This window comes from Oncorhynchus kisutch, linkage group LG9 (genome assembly GCF_002021735.2).
Source record: "Oncorhynchus kisutch isolate 150728-3 linkage group LG9, Okis_V2, whole genome shotgun sequence".
Classification (NCBI taxonomy): Eukaryota; Metazoa; Chordata; class Actinopteri; order Salmoniformes; family Salmonidae; genus Oncorhynchus; species Oncorhynchus kisutch.
The window spans coordinates 5,030,101-5,047,655 of record NC_034182.2 but is presented as its reverse complement, the minus strand read 5'-3'; the positions used below and the strand labels follow the sequence as shown (position 1 = coordinate 5,047,655).

Below are 17,555 nucleotides of genomic sequence, written 5' to 3'. Positions count from 1 at the left end.
TGACATAATGACCAGTTACTAAAACAAACTGCAAGGTTACATTTCCTTCCCATATATAAATAAAGAATGGCAGTGAAGGATAGTGCTAAACCCTGATGGAAATAGGAGGATGATCAAGAGTTGTCAGGCGTGTTCGTACTTGAGGTGAAGTCAGGTGCAGAAGAACAGAGAATTGTGAACAGGCACACACTTTATTACGGCAGGAGAGATATACAGACGGATGCAGCTGCGTCAAAAACCTCCTCCAGCCAACAAGGCAAAGACCGTACCCCTCCCACTCCACGAGGTACTGAAGACCCCCCCCGCCCGACGCCCGAATCCAAGATGGAACGGACGGAGTACGCCGGGGCCCCCTCAATTACCAGAGACTCCTGGAGCGGACCAACCACCACTGGCCTGAGGAGAGTCACATGGAACGAGGGGTTAATATGGTAATCAGGGGGAAGCGGTAACCTGTAACATACCTCGTTCACTCTCCTTTGAATGGCCCCACAAACTGCGGACCCAGCTTCCGGCAGGGCAGATGGAGGGGCAGGTTTCGGGTCGAGAGCCAGACCCGGTCCCCCGGTGCGAACACCGGGGCCTCACTGCGGTGACGGTCTGCGCTGGTCTTTTGGCACAGCGCGGCCCGCTGAAGGTGACCATGGATGGCCTCCCATGTCTCCTACGGACGCCTGAACCAATCGTCCACCGCAGGAGCCTCGGTCTGACTCTGATGCCATGGTACCAGAACCGGCTGGTACCCCAATACACACTGAAAGGGGGAGAGGTAAGTGGAGTGGCGGAGCAAGTTCTGCGCCATCACTGCCCAGGGCACGAACGCCGCCCACTCTTCCGGCCGGTCCTGGCAATAGGACCGCAGAAACCTGCCCACATCCTGGTTCACTCTCTCCACCTGCCCATTACTCTCGGGGTGAAAACACGAGATGAGGCTGATCGAGACCCCCAAACGTTCCATGAATGCCCTCCAGACTCTCGAAGTGAAGACCGATCAGACACTATATTCTCAGGTAGTGCCGAAAGACGTGTGTAAACAGGGCCTCCGCAGTTTGTAGGGCCGTAGGGAGACGGGCAGAGGGAGGAGACGACAGGACTTAGAAAAACAATCCACAACGACCAGGATCGTGGTGTTACCCTGTGAAGGAGCGAGATCCGTCAGAAAATCCACCGACAGGTGTGACCAGTGCCGTTGTGGAACGGGTAAGGGATGTAGCTTACCTCTGGGCAGGTGTCTAGGATCCTTACACTGGGCGCACACCGAGCAGGAGGAAACATAAACCCTCACGTCCTTAGACAAGGTGGGCCACCAGTACTTCCCAGTCAGACAGCGCCCTGTCCGACCGATCCCCGGATGGCCAGAGGAGGGAGATGTGTGGGCCCAATAGATCAACTGGTCACGGACAGCAGACGGAACGTACAAACGCCCGACGGGACACTGGAGTGTTAGCGGGCTCAGTACGCAACGCCTGCTCTATGTCCGCGTCCAGTTCCCACACGACCGGCGCTACCAGGCAGGAGTCCGGGAGAATGGGAGTCTGATCCATGGGCCGCTCCTCTGTGTCATACAGCCAGGACAGTGCGTCTGCCTTCACATTCTGGGAACCTGGTTTGTAGGACAGGGTAAACACAAAACCGGTAAAGAACATGGCCCACCTTGCCTGACGAGGATTCAGTCTCCTCGCTGTCCGGATGTACTCCAGGTTGCGGTGGTCAGTCCAGATCAGGAAAGGGTGTTTAGCCCCCTCAAGCCAATGTCTCCACGCCTTAAAAAGCCTTACCCACAGCCAACAGCTCCCGGTCCCCCACATCATAGTTCCATAGCTTCCATAGTTTCTTCAAGAAGAAAACACAGGGGCGGAGCTTTGGTGGCGTGCCCGAGCACTGAGAGAGCACGGCTCCTATCCCAGCCTCGGACGCATCCACCTCCACTATGAACGCCAAAGAGGGAACTGGATGGGCCAGCATGGGAGCCAAGGTAGACAGAGCTCTCAGGTGCCCAAAAGCCCTGTCCGCCTCAACCGACCACTGCAGACGTACAGGACCCCCTTCAGCAGTGAGGTAATGGGAGCAGCCACCTGGCCAAACCCCCAGATAAATCTCTGGTAGTAATTAGCAAACCCTAAAAATTGCTGCACCTCCTTTACTGTGGTGGGAGTCGGCCAATTACGCACGGCTGCAGTGCGGTCACTCTCCATCTCCACCCCTGATGTGGAAATGCGATACCCTAGGAAGGAGACGGCTGCTGAAAGAACAAGCATTTCTCAGCCTTGACGTACAGGTCATGCTCCAACAGTCGTCGAAGTACCTTGCGCACCAAGGACACATGCTCGGCATGTGTAGCGGTGTATATCAGAATGTCATCGATATACACCACTACACCCTGCCCGTGCAGGTCCCTAAAAATCTCATCTATAAAGGATTGGAAAACTGATGGAGCATTCATCAACCTGTACAGCATGACGAGGTACTCATAATGCCCTGAGGTGGTACTAAACGCCGTCTTCCACTCGTCTCCCTCCCGGATATGCACCAGGTTTTACGCACTCCTGAGACCCAGTTTAGTGAAGAAGCACGCCCCATGCATTGACTCAATCGTTGTGGCGAAAATAGGTAGCGGGTAGCTGTACCTCACCGTAATTTGATTGAGACCTTGATAGTCAATACACAGGCGCATACCTCCATCCTTCTTCTTCACAAAAAATAAACTTGAGGAGACGGGTGAAGTGGAGGACCGAATGTACCCCTGAAACAGGGATTCTGAGAGATATGTCTCCATAGCCGCCGTCTCCGCTTGCGACAGGGGATACACGTGACTCCTGGGAAGTGTAGCGTCTACCAGGAGATTTATCGCACAATCCTCACGTTGATGGGCTTCTTCTGTAAGAAGAAGGCGAGAGCCAAATCGGCATATTCTCGGGGGATACGCACGGTGGAGACCTGGTTTGGACTTTCCACCATAGTAGCACCCAAGGAAACCCCTACACACCTCCCCGAGCACTCTTGCGATCACCCTGTGAGAGCCCTCTGTTGCTAGGAAATGGTGGGGTTATGACGAGCCAACCAGGGAAGGCCGAGTACCATGGGAAACGCAGGAGAGTCAATGAGGAAGAGACTGATTCTCTCCTCGTGACCTCCTGTGTCTCCATGACCAGGGAGATGGTGGCTTCCCTGATTAGCCCGGACCCTAATGGTCGACTATCCAGAACGTGCATCGGAAACGGTCTAACCACAGGAATGATGGGGATCCCTAAACTAAGGGCGAACACTCTGTCTATAAAACTCCCAGCTGCACCTGAAAGTAGTCCAACGGCGCGTCTCCCTCTCCCCACATGCTGTTTGCCCACTCCAGAGCTCTCCCCGAGAGGCATGAGACGAGGGCGGACACTCTCTCCCTTCCCGAAGGAGCTGGGTGAACGCTGGCCAGGTATAGGTTCAGTTGTAAAAGGAACCCCTGGCACTGTGCTGTCGTCCCATCACACTCCCTGGGAAGGGAGAGACGCATCCCGCTGGGACTGGATCCGGGCGGGACGGGTAGAGGTAACCCCGCTGACTCCATGGTTGGTGTGAAATTCTGTCAGGCGTGTTCGTACTTGAGGTAAAGTCAGGTGCAGAAGAGCAGAGAATTGTGAACAGGCGCACACTTTATTACAGCAGGAGAGATATTACAGACGGACACAGCTGCGTCAAAAACCTCCTCCAGCCAACAAGGCAAAGTGTATAGCACGCAAAATAGTCACACAACATAAACGTATAACAATACAAATAAGCTTTGGGAAAACACAGAAAATAACAAACGCTTAGCCTAGTGCGTACAACACGTAACACACAAATAATTTCACACAAAGACATGAGGGGGAACAGAGGAATAAATACAGTACATGTAGTGTGATTGGGGAATGCAAACCAGGTGTGAATGGAACAAGACAAAACAAATGGATAATAGAAAAATGGAGCGGCGATGGCTAGCAAGCCGGTGAGGTCGACCGCCGAACGCCGCCCGAACAAGGAGAGGGGCAGACTTCGGCGGAAGTCGTGACAAGAGTTGAAAACAATTACCATAATATTGATGATGAAGATGAAGAGGAGGATGATAATTATGATTAAGATGTTGAAATGATTTAGCCAAATACAAGAAACACAAGCTTAAACCAGCAATGCCAAACGTAGCTCACAAATATTGAATCAACCTGTTGACCTTGACTTTCTCCCATGACCAGTCAAATTAAAACTGTTTTGTTACAGTCAAACTATTTTATAACAGCCTGCAAGAGCACCTTTCAATATCTAGAGGTTAGTATTGAGAAGGCCACGAATAACTGTTTGCATTCTAATGCAATTCAACCTCTCTCCATATCAAACATTTGTGACTCAAGCGCTTGTTCATTCATTTCCACTTCTTGGCTGGATTTATTGTCCCTTATTAGTGGGGGAAATGTCCAGGAATGTTTCCTTTCATCATTCAGCTTCCTGGTGCTTTCTTTCTTACATAACACAGCTGACAGGGTGATAATTAACAAGCTGAGGGAAGTCAGCAGGGTCCCTGGGGTGGCCCCAACCAGACAGGGATGGCTGCTCACCCTTCTGTATGAACCGTTGCCACGGTTTCATTCATCATCCCCACCTGTAAAGGGTCATGGGTTTATTTTTACCAGTCTACGAACATGATGTTACCGCTTGCCCTCTTGATTATGCACATTCCCCAAAGGAGTGGTTATATGTTTCAATGTAGTTATTTACTGATACATATAAAAACTGTTCAGTATCTTACCTGACTTTTACTGTCAGGAAAACGAAGATCCACTATACATTTCATGATCTGCTGCATGCTGAATAAGATGTTTATCTCAGCTAGTCTAATGGCTAGCCATTCATATACTGTGCCTTGCAATAAACCCCTGCAAGATCCTTCTTATTACCACCCTCATGTCATCACTTTCTCATGGAGGATGATTAGAGAATAACAAAGTCGTCCATGCTTTTAGCATAGTACTGACAATTTCCTTCCTACTGGTATGATGAGCATTACAATAGAAAGTTCCTGGACGACAGGAGCTGATAAGGAAGAGACCATTGGCCAGTAGGAGAGCAGAGTGAAGTAGCACTTAGAGATGCGTAGAGAGGCGCCCAAGGCCAGGGGTCAGTTCAAGAGCACCACACAACCACAGGGAGGAGATGAACCACAGACCCCGGGAGAGACTGTCTCTAACAACATGTGAACCTCTCCAACAGAGTCCTGTATCTGTGTCTGCTTTCACAATCTCAGCACCTTTGTTGGTATACTTTCACTTTTAAGCTTTTGGCTTTCACCATCAAAGAGTACGGTACAAATAGAAAGATTTAGAAAGAAAATGCACAACGAAAGATGCTGATAGAAAGATCTATTATCTATTGATGTATTTTCTAGGAATGTAGAAACCTGTTATTAGGTGCCAAGACTTGACCAATGTGTGCAGGGAAAAACAAAGAAAAACTGTGTAAGAATGTGGACCAGGTAATGAAACTGCATACAGAGAAGGAATCATACAAGAGTATAATATCTGTGCAAATGTTGAACATCGTGGATGGTAATACTTCATAATATGCCCCATGGTGGTTAAAATTACATCTCTCTCTTACAACCCAGGAGCAAACTGGGAAAAAAAGGTCTTATCATTGAGAAAATGTGAACAGAGTAAATGCTGTTTGTGTGGAGAGAAAATAATGTTATCCAAGCACCGCTCGCAGCTCAAAAACTCATTCAGTCATTCTCAATGTTGAATCATTCTCAATATGGTGCTACTGTACCAGGAGCTCTGCTTGAGGTCCATTTGGTTTACCATCAACTTGATTAACCTCTCTAGGCTAGTATTTTCACGTTCGGATGAAAAGTGTGCCCAAAGTAAACTGCCTGCTACTCAGGCTCAGAAGCTAGGATATGTTATGAATCTTTCTAAAACTGTTTGAATGATGTCTGTGAGTATAACAGAACCTATTTGGCAGCCGAAACCCCGAGGACAAACCATCCAGGAATTTTATTTTTGAGGTCACCCTCTTCTCAATGGGTTTTCTATGGGGATCTAGATTTCTAAGGCACTTGCTTGCAGAACGTATTGCTTCCACTGGATGTCAACCATCTTTAGAAATTGGTTGATGTTTTTCCTTTGAGAAATTAAGAAGTAGGGCTGTTCAGAACAAGGGTCGAGTCTAGTGTATTGTTGTGGTTAGGGCGCGTGACCTGAAAGCACGCACCACATTGTTTTTATCCGCTAGTGAACGCAGTTTATCCCGTCTTAAATTTTATCGATTATTTACGTTAAAAAATACCTAAAATTGTTGTATTAGGAAAGTTGTTTGAAATGTTTGGACAGAGATTACAGGTAATTTATTAGATATTTTGTAGTCATGTTGTGCGAGTTGGAACCTGTGTTTTTCTGGATCAAACACGCCAAATAAATGGACATTTTGGAGATGTAACGACGGAATTAATCGAACAAAAGGACCATTTGTGATGTTTATGGGACAATTTGGAGTGCCAAAAGAAGAAGCTCGTCAAAGGTAAGGCATGAATTATATCATTATTTCTGAGTTTTGTGTCGCGCCTGGCGGGATGAAATATGATTGTCTGTGTTTGTTTGATGGGGTGCTGTCCTCAGATAATCGCAGGGTATGCTTTCGCCATAAAGCCTTTTTGAAATCCACCGTGGCTCGATTAACAAGAAGTCAAGCTTTAATTTGACATACTGTTTGTGTATTTTCAAGAATGTTAAATATTTACAATTCTGTAGTATGAATTTGGCGCCCTGCACTTTCACTGGATCTAGCCTAAAGAGGTTTTTAATCTACTCCATCAGCTGACTCTCTCTCTCTGTCTATATGTGGTAGCAAATGAGCCTGGGGACAACTGAAATGTTGTGAAAAAGTATTGACTTGAATAATAAGCCTAACCGTCACCTAATATGCTTATATAAAACTCCCTAATGTATGCATCTCTCTGCTATGATAGGTGTGATTGCAGGTCACTAACAATAACTGTTGTGCTGGGGACATAGTGTCAACACTTGTCTGGCACTTTTAGCACAGTTTCAGGCTGGTGCAGCACAGTCACTTAGTATGGGCAGAGTAATTGGACCTTTTTCCCTGAGTGGAGAGCATCGCTTTGATTTATCTCCAGGTGACAGTGAGAAACCTAGCAACAGACCGTTCCAGATATAGCCTATTGCTGCTTCTCTCTGGATCTCACCAGAGCCTTCTGGGTCATAGCATGATGCTGCTCTCTGCATCTCACCAGAGTCTGTCTGGGTCATAGCCTGTTGCTGCTCTCTGCATCTCACCAGAGTCTGTCTGAGTCTGGACACACATGCATTTAGACACAAACACACTCTTGGACACAAATACACACAGACACTTGGACCCCCCAAAAATATGTGTGCTCCATCAAGCAATTCCTGGGCTTCAATTACCTATTTGCCAATTGGCCTGGACCATTTGCTGCCGACACGGAGAACCGCCGATCTACGTCTACCGATGTAACCGTTCGAAGGGGTTTCTGTCCCGAAGCAAGCACCTGTTAGCCTGGAGCTAGCCTCAAGCTAGGTCCATCTCCCGGCTAGCTGAAGAAATCCATCAGATATTTCCTGGGCTTCAATAACTCTTTTGCCAATTGGCCTGGACCCTTTGCTGCTGACACAGAGCCCCGCCAATCAATCATGACTGGTCTGCCGACGTAACCGTCCGAGGAGGTTTCAACAGCCTCTCCCATTGCGACGTCCCCCTGAGGCCAATCTGCTAGCCCCGGCCTGCTAGCTGTCTGAATCGCTAGCGTAGTAGCGACAACTGAATCGGCTCCCTGACTCATCTATTGCTACTCATTGGACACTATGATCATTCGGCTACACATCGCTCTCCCTAATGTCAATATGCCTTGTCTATTGCTGTTTTGGTTAGTAATTTTTGTCTTATTTCAGTGTAGAGCCTCCAGCCCTGCTCAATATGCCTTAGCTAGCCCTTATGTTCCACCCCCCACACATGCATTCGGTGACCGCACCTGGCTTAAATGGTGCCTGTAGAGACCAAACCTCTCTCATCGTCACTCAATGCCTAGGCTGTTAAGGTTTTCTTTCTCCTCTTCCTCTGAAGAGGAGGTGTAGCAGGGATCAGACCAAAATGCAGCGTGGTTATTTGTATACATCTTTAATAAAGATGAAAACACAAACAGTATACAAAAACAATAAATGTGAAAAAAAAACTAAACAGCCTATTTGGTGCAAACAAACACAGAGACAGGAACAATCACCCACGAAACAGTCAAAGAATATGGCTGCCTAAATATGGTTCCCAATCAGAGACAATGATAAACACCTGCCTCTGATTGAGAACCACTCCAGACAGCCATAGACTATTCTAGACAACCCCACTATACCACAATCCCAATACCTACAAAAACCCCAAGACAAAACACACCACACAATAAACCCATGTCACACCCTGGCCTAACCAAAATAATAAAGAAAGCACAAAATACTAAGACCAAGGCGTGACATAGGCTTACCTCCACTGTACTCACATCCTACCATACCCTTGTCTGTACATTATTCCTTGAATCTATTCTTCAACACCCAGAAATCTGCTCCTTTACGCTCTGTTCCGAACGCACTAGACGACCAGTTCTTTTAGCCTTTAGCCATACTCTTATCCTACTCCTCCTCTGTTCCTCTGGTGATGTAGACGTTAACCTAGGCCCTGCAGCCCCCAGCATCACTCCCATTCCCCAGGCGCTCTCATTTGTTGACTTCTGTAACTGTAAAAACATTGGTTTCATACATGTTAACATTAGAAGCCTCCTCCCTCCTCAGTTTGTTTTATTCACTGCTTTAGCACACTCCGCCAACCTGGTTGTCCTAACTGTGTCTGAATACTGGCATAGGAAGGCCACCAAAAATCTGGAAATTTCCATCCCTAACTAAAGCATCTTCTGACAAGATAGAACTGCCAAAGGGGGCAGAGTTGCAATCTACTGCAGAGATAGCCTACAGAGTTCTGTCATACTATCCAGGTCTGTGCCCAGGTCGGTGCCCAATTCGAGCTTCTACTTTTAAGAATCAAACTTTCCAGAAACAAAGTTTCACTGGAATTTTGTCAATATTATAATTGCAAAACAACATGAAGTTAAGGCCACCAAAAGTAGAGAAGACATGATGAGGAATACAATTCCAGATAGAAGTGGATCTTCTTAGGAATTGTTTTATCCAATTGATCTTAAAAGTATTATTTAAAGTAGTAAAATCCAGAAAATTCAGTCCACCATTCTCATACAGTTTTCCTATTGTAATGGGTACGGTTTCTCCACAGAAAGTTGAAAAACATCTGGTCTATCTCCTTGCTTATTTTACTGTCTAGATATAAAGATAGAGCGCCATATGTTAGTCTAGGGATGCCTTCAGCCTTGGTTATTAGGACTCTACCTTTTAAAGATAAGTCCCCCAAAAAATACTAGGATGGAAGCAAATATGATTATAATGTCATAACGAATCATGCAAAAAAAAATACAGTGCTTCTACACCTGCATTGCTTGCTGTTTGGGGTTTTAGGCTGGGTTTCTGTACAGCACTTTGAGATATCAGCTGATGTACGAAGGGCTATATAAATACATTTGATTTGATTTGATTTGACAGGAATATATTAGTTAATGTAGAGACAAACTATTATGCATATTTTTTTATCATAAAGTTAATTTACAAAAATCGCAATATAACAAGCCAGCTGGCTAGCTGGCTAGCTTTATGTGTGTTGTGACATGAGTATGACGTTGTAATTCTGGTTGTTTCATGTTTTAGGAACTCCTGAAACAACCAGCAAATCAGGCTGTCGTCTTGTGTAACAATGGATGTAAATAATCTAGCTAGCTGAAGCATTTACTTTAAATTGAATGTACAATTTTGTAAGCTTGTCTTGCTGATATTTGACACGCAATGCAGATAGACAAAATAACATAGCTAGCTATGTTCTTGCTTATTGTGCAGTGAAGGATAAAAATACCTGTATGCCTATAGATGTGTAGCTAGCTATCTAGCCGATCTGTATATGGACCCAAACGTTTGGTATACATATTAGTTCAGAACCTAGCTATGAGCCTCAGCTATCATAGCCAGTTGTATCAACTTCAAAACAGTCTGAATGACATAAATGAAGCCTATGGATTGAGTAGAATATAATATAACTTTTTGCCAAGGATGCAAGTCGTATATACATGTAGTTATTACCATGCATGAGATCCCCACATTGTAGCCTGCACATTTAAGATATTCACTGATCATGTACTCTACCTTGGAAAATAAAGGTGCAGTTCAGGTATGAATGTCTTTGAGATCGTTTTTCAGTCATATCCAATACCAGGAGTATCAAATTCCAGTCTTTGAATGATGCTGTTTCTATATTTTTGTATTACAATTATACACTTCAACAGTGTTTACCAATCTTGGTCCTGGGCTCATCAATGGTTACACATGGTAACTAATAGGCTAGAAACAGGATTTAACTAGTTAAAGGCTGATTTGTAATTCATATATGCAGAAATATAATTTCAAAAACAGTATACTACACTTCCTATGCATCATTTAAATAATCTAAAACCAGTTCATCTCAATATCTAATGCCCTTCATCTGCATTGATCTGAAACCAGATAGGTGGAGTATTTCATCAAATGAGAGACTTCATTTCAACCAGTAGAGAATGTGAAACACTTTATTGAAAGAAGTTCATGATCCAAGTGTTATAAATACAAGTTCAATCTGTACTTCAATGCACATCCGTTGTGCATGATAAAAAAGAAAGAGGAGGTGGCGAGAGAGGTGTAAAAGACAGAAAGGGAAACAGGTAAGAACACAGGAGCAGGGAAGGCAGCATACGATTAGAGAGGAGAGAGACTTGAGAAAATAAGGTAGTTAAAGACACCGTGTTCAACAGGAATCTGTGTGTGCGGCCTCACCTGGTGTCCACACCACAGTAAGTGGCTGCAGAGGACTTTATGCTGAAGAACATGAATGGACACACAAGTACAAACAACATAGCGTAGTTCCAGAAATAATGAAGTGTCTTACTATTCTCCATGGTTGGCCCTCTTGCCTATTATTTGAAGGTGGAAGGAGCCCACGTTATACACCTGAGCCTGCTTATTGCACAACACAATCCATCAATCAGATTGATACATGAGTGTGTAGGTGTGGGTTATAGTGTCTAATTGTGCTACATTTTTTCAACGTGGGCAATTTAAAATAGCCTGTTTTGTTTTTGTGCAGACATCACACCCTTACCTAAACAGCACCCTCACCTGAGAAGTAGAAATCAAAGGGAGACAAACTGGAAACTGCAGTTGACATAGCTAAGTAAAAGGAAGAATGATCTTATTGCAATGTGAATGGCTCTTAAAAGAGACTTTAGTTGTGCATAGTGTAGTCTATGGTGTTGCCAGCAAACAGCACCCTCTTCGAAGAAGTAGGAAGTGAAGATCTCCCGCACACGGATTGCCTCTCTTGCTGCGTTGTTGGACCCCATCCATGAAACATCCTGTAGAGCAGCAATCTTCTCCTCTGGCACACGGCAGCGAGCTGCAGATCCCCTCCTGGTCCTCGTGTCCATCCTCATGAAGTTATGCAGGACACAGGTAGCCTTCACACATCTGAATTCCTCCAGGAGGCAGTCCCAGATGGCCCTGGTCACCCAACCTTGCAGTGAACTACACGTTAACTGTAGGCAATAGTTTTGAAGGAATCGTCAGCTACAAGATATCTGTAGGAATATGGAAGACAATGTGATTATTAGACTTTTACGTCACCAGGTCAATGTGGATTACGAAAGTGATAACATTGGATTGATAGATGCATGGGCACACATGTGCATGTGTAGCATGTGACAATAACAGGATGGAATCACAAATGAATGCATAAATGCCACTTGAAGCTTGATGATGAGTTGATCATTTGAATCAGCTGTGCAGTGCCAAGGCAAAAACAGAAATGTGCACCTCTTTGAGTCCCCAGGACCAGGACTGAGAACCCCCCTCTTCATTGGGACCTCTTCATATGTAGACAGGCTTTCATAGCTCTCTTTATCTGAGGACAGAAAACCTCACAAGAAACAGACTTCATTATAGTCATATTACATAGCACTGAATATTATGTTATTATTATCTCCATCCTCACTTCTAGCGTCAGGAACTACACAAAAGTACCTGCCCTATTCAAAATAGCCTACTCTCTCACTGACAGTTGGGGCTGCTATCCTATCACCCTCCTCCATGGCTCCATGGCTAGCTACCTACAAATGCATTTGGAGTTTGTTTTTTACAGTGATGAATACATCAATATAGCTAACGTAAACTCACCCCATTCCGTACAAATGTGTGCAACCGCAACATTCAAACGAGTCCACAAAGAAAACTAATGGGACTGTAGCGGCTGTGTTGACTTAAAATCGGGGGTGTGAACTAGGTTTCTATTCAAGGGTTGATCGACATGGTAATGGCTCTATAGAATCGGAGAAAAGTTGAAAAAAACTGACCCTCCGTTACATCGTGGCGTGTCATGTCGTAACGTACAGCAAGCATAAAGCAACTATTTCTGTCTTACAATCTCTCTCCACCAGGTGTAGCACTTCTCTCATCCTTTAGAAACAAGAAATGGACAGTGATTTTTTATTTTATTTTTATTGTTTTTCACCTTTATTTAACCAGGTAAGCTAGTTGAGAACACCTTTATATAACCAGGTAGGCTAGTTGAGAACAAGTTCTCATTTGCAACTGCGACCTGGCCAAGATAAAGCATAGCAGTGTGAACAGACAACACAGAGTTACACATGGAGTAAACAATTAACAAGTCAATAACACAGTAGAAAAAAGGGGAGTCTATATACATTGTGTGCAAAAGGCATGAGGAGGTAGGCGAATAATTACAATTTTGCAGATTAACACTGGAGTGATAAATGATCAGATGGTCATGTACAGGTAGAGATATTGGTGTGCAAAAGAGCAGAAAAGTAAATAAATAAAAACAGTATGGGGATGAGGTAGGTGAAAATGGGTGGCTATTTACCAATAGACTATGTACAGCTGCAGCGATCGGTTAGCTGCTCAGATAGCAGATGTTTGAAGTTGGTGAGGGAGGTAAAAGTCTCCAACTTCAGCGATTTTTGCAATTCGTTCCAGTCACAGGCAGCAGAGTACTGGAACGAAAGGCGGCCAAATGAGGTGTTGGCTTTAGGGATGATCAGTGAGATACACCTGCTGGAGCGCGTGCTACGGATGGGTGTTGCCATCGTGACCAGTGAAATGAGATAAGGTGGAGCTTTACCTAGCATGGACTTGTAGATGACCTGGAGCCAGTGGGTCTGGCGACGAATATGTAGCGAGGGCCAGCCGACTAGAGCATACAAGTCGCAGTGGTGGGTGGTATAAGGTGCTTTAGTGACAAAACGGATGGCACTGTGATAAACTGCATCCAGTTTGCTGAGTAGAGTGTTGGATGCAATTTTGTAGATGACATCGCCGAAGTCGAGGATCGGTAGGATAGTCAATGCATAAATGATGGGGGTAAGGGGGGATACCTAGTCATTTTTTGCATCATCATTGCATGTGATCATCATTCTCAAAGCCGCTGTTTACTTCTAAGTTCACTTTAGCACCGCCCTAAAAACCCGATTCAAATTCGACACAAATCTTCAAATTGGTATGTAATGACACCTTATATAAACTCCTTATAGTGTTTTATTTACATTTTAAAGGCGATAAGTTGGACAGATCGAGTGAAAAAAAGCAATTTTCCCACACGACATCTCTCCTCACTATCACGCATTAGTTTTGCTTCCCCACCCGCCATTTTTTAAAGATCAGACAGGGCTCATTGCCTGCTTGAATTATGCAGAAACGGGCAGCGTTTAGGTCATGTCATTTATTTTGTTGGAAAGGGGAGAAATTGTGCTTTACAATGGTATTGACATTACAGTTGATCAGGAAGTATTACGTTTATGGGGTGCTAAAATAAGGGCAATTGTACGGACCAAGGCGATGTACGAGTTTACGTTAGCTAATATGAAGTTAGGTAGATGGTGATATTTCATTCACTTAGCTAGCCATCTATACAGTATGTTAAGTTGGCTAGATAGCTAGCTAGCCAACTAGATAGCTCATTTAGCAGCTCAGTTGACTTAGTCTGCACTGTAGCTAGTTAGCTAATAATAAATATTTTTATTTTTAATTTTCGAAATGTATTTACTTACTTGAATAGGTTCTCCCAGCCATGTGGACAATTGGAAACAGGGCAGCAAAGTTTTTTTTGTTACTAAAGCGTTTTCGAGGATATCACTATTGAACTATGTACCCATTTAATAACCAGACCTTCATACAAACTTGTTATGCCGAATTCTTGACACACAATCGAACATGCTGCTGGATGATGCCATATACTGCCAGCACGCCCACAAGTGATTTACCGCTATCAAGTGTACATTCACCGTCAGTCTAAATCATTTCTCAAAATCGTCAGGGTTCTATTCTGGCCAAGAAGAGGAGATACCACAACACTAGGGTCATTCTGTTCCTCTGACCTACCCCAATTATACTCTAACATGTAAAACAATAGGTCTGTTGCTTTCTTTCATCTAGTAACTAATGTACAGCATTACATGTAAAATCCCACTGTTCAGTAAACACTTTATTAAGCAATTGATCAATCAAACTGTTCTTAACTGCTTAAAGATTGGTGGTACATTAACTTTTTATTTCATATTTAGAATGACAGAGGAATCACAAGACAAAGGTCATATTTTTTAAAAGTATGGAATTACATTTAATTCCACGGCCTCTTCTAAAGAATGACATTCAGCTCACCATTTTGGAGATTGACAGAAGAGATGATCAGACAAGCAGAGTTTTTACCACCTGCATTATTACAGGCGCTGAAGTATGGATATAGTTTTTCAGTGAATATGCAACCAGTGTAAGAGTAGATATGAAACCTGGCCTCCACATCATAAAATTACACCTGACCCTCTTCATAATCCACAAACACCCCCACCTTCTGGGGCTTCTTTCTCAATGAGAGAGTAACAGGGTGTCCTGCATTGGCCTTGTACTCATTCCCATTCCTGGGGACCACAGTCCAGTATCCATTTTGAGGCTTTAACATGATCTTTCCCTTCCTGTTGATGGACTCTCTGGCCACTCCTAAATCCCACTTAATCTTCCCCTGGACCGTCACCTCATAGTAAAATCTCCCAGAGAAGAACCCCTTCTTTCCCAGGACACAACAAATAGAATCAAACCTTTCTGGGTTGTCAGAGAGTTTCTTTAGTGTGCCTTCATGTCTCACTTGTTTCCAATCCTCAGAAAGGGCGAGTTTGGGATATGCTGTATCAGGGTCCAGAGTCACATCCACTGTATACAGCTGAATCCTCTTTAACTCAGCATCACACAACTTCCTCACCTCTCTCATAAGTGCCTCCTCAAGCTGTGATACAGCTCCCATCACAGTCCCTACACAAATATCACAGTGAACACAGATCTCAGACTAGTCCTTGGTGGGTGGAAGGGTGCACAGAGATGGGAAGCTCTGGAGGAGGAGGAGGTGGTCCTCAGTGTGTGAGAGCTGCTCCAGCTTAGTGCTTCTCTTCTTCAGGTCATTGATTTCCTGCTTAAGGTCTTTAATGAGCCCTTCAGCCTGCCTCTCTGCTGCTTTCTGGTTTTCCTCAAACATTTCAATGAGTTCAGCCTGGATTTTCTCAATGGATCGCACCAGATCAGTGAAGACCTGCACACTGTTTGATATCTCTCTCTGTGCCTCTTTCTTGCTGAGATCTACTGAGTGTTTGATCTCCTGAACCTTCTGCAGTCTCTCCTGGATCATCTGCTGCACTTCTGCCTCAGTCTTCCCCAGCTGAACCTTCTTCTCTTCATACTCTTCCTCTATAGGGACAATGTCATGAGCCATATGGTCTGTTTTGAAGCACAACACACAAAGACATGTCTGGTCAGTTCTGCAGAACAGCTCCAGGAGTCTGCCGTGCTTCTTACACATCCTGTCTTCCAGATTCTCCACCGGTTTGATCAGCTTGTGTTTCTTTAAGGCTGGGACTCTCTGATGGGGAGTCTCACAGTACGAGGTCTGACACACCAGGCAGGACTTCAGGGCCTTGAGCTTCATCCCAGTGCAGATGTCACAGGGGACTTCAAGGGGTTGAACAGGGCATTGATCTCGGCTGCTGGTCGCCTTCACTTCAACTGACTCCCTGAACTGAGCAGCCATCTCAGATATGAAAGTATTGATGCGAAGCGTAGGTTTTCTATGGAATTTCTCCTTACACATTGGACACAGGCACAGGTCATTGCTATCCCAGTACTGTCTTATACAGGCCTTGCAGAAGTTGTGTCCACATGGAGTGGTGACTGGCTCAGTGAACAAATCCAGACAGATAGAGCACAAGAACTGCTCTTCAGACAGGAGACTGCTGGAGGTGGCCATATCTAGACAGATGAGAGGTGAAAATATAAAGCATTTCCTGGGATCAGTTGGCTCTCTATAATACAAACTAATGACTAAACTTCAGAGAATATATTTTGAACAGGGTAAAAAAAAAAGAGTCAGACAATTCATTAAGTCAAATGTGGATGTGGGGACATTACACATTGTTGATGTGTAAACTATATTTTGTCTTCAATATTCATTGAAAGTATAAATTAATTTACACAGCGAGCACTTGTCTTTAAAATACATCATTACAGTTGTTGGTTAGATAGCTAGCGAATATTTTGCCATATTAGCATAGACGTGATATCAGTCAAAACACCTCATAACAAGACATGTGGGCTATCCTACAAAGAAAACTAGATCTACTTTGGGTTTTCTAAAGCTAACAAGTTTCAGTTAGCTTCACATTGAAGCTCAGGATTCATCTGTACTGTGACGGTGGATGTTTTATCAGTACTGCACATGAGCGTGCATGTTGCACGTGGCTGGTCGAACGCCAAACTCTTTATTGAGACAATGTTGACATCATCAATCCATGGGTAAGTCAGTGCTGAAATCAAAACGAAGGAAAGGTTATCAAATCTAGCAGGCTATAGAGTGAAATAGGCTTTTAGGAGTGCAGTCTTTATGTTACTACTTATCGTAATGGCGTCTTTGGTGTGCTTTGATGTGCTTATCAATGCACAAGCAACTCCTATCGATAAAATAATTGTATTAAGTCATACAAAAATGTCAAATGCATTTTCAAATGCATTCTTTCATTACTAAATAATGTGTTAGGTGTTTTAACTTTTTTTTAAAATATATACACAAGAAACATTGAATTAATAAAACATTGAATCAGTCATCTTCCTCAAATGAAGGGGATGATGATGCAATCTTTGCAGGGAGGGAATCTGATTTAATTGATCCTCAACTCGCTTCTCAGTCATTTCATTCAATGTAAGTAGAGTTATCCTGCCCCGGAGCAGGCTCCATGAATAGCCTAGATGTTTTGGAGAGCTGACCATCAACATGGTTATTTCAAGGTTATACCAACCTAATTTTCCATGACAGTGTGT

At 44.2% G+C, this 17,555-nt stretch overlaps 1 pseudogene; it reads right to left on the bottom strand.

Annotated features, from left to right (window-relative positions):
• Window positions 1–14,835: 14,835 nt before the first annotated feature.
• LOC109896278 (nuclear factor 7, ovary-like) lies at window positions 14,836–16,488 on the bottom strand (annotated as a pseudogene).
• Window positions 16,489–17,555: the final 1,067 nt, after the last annotated feature.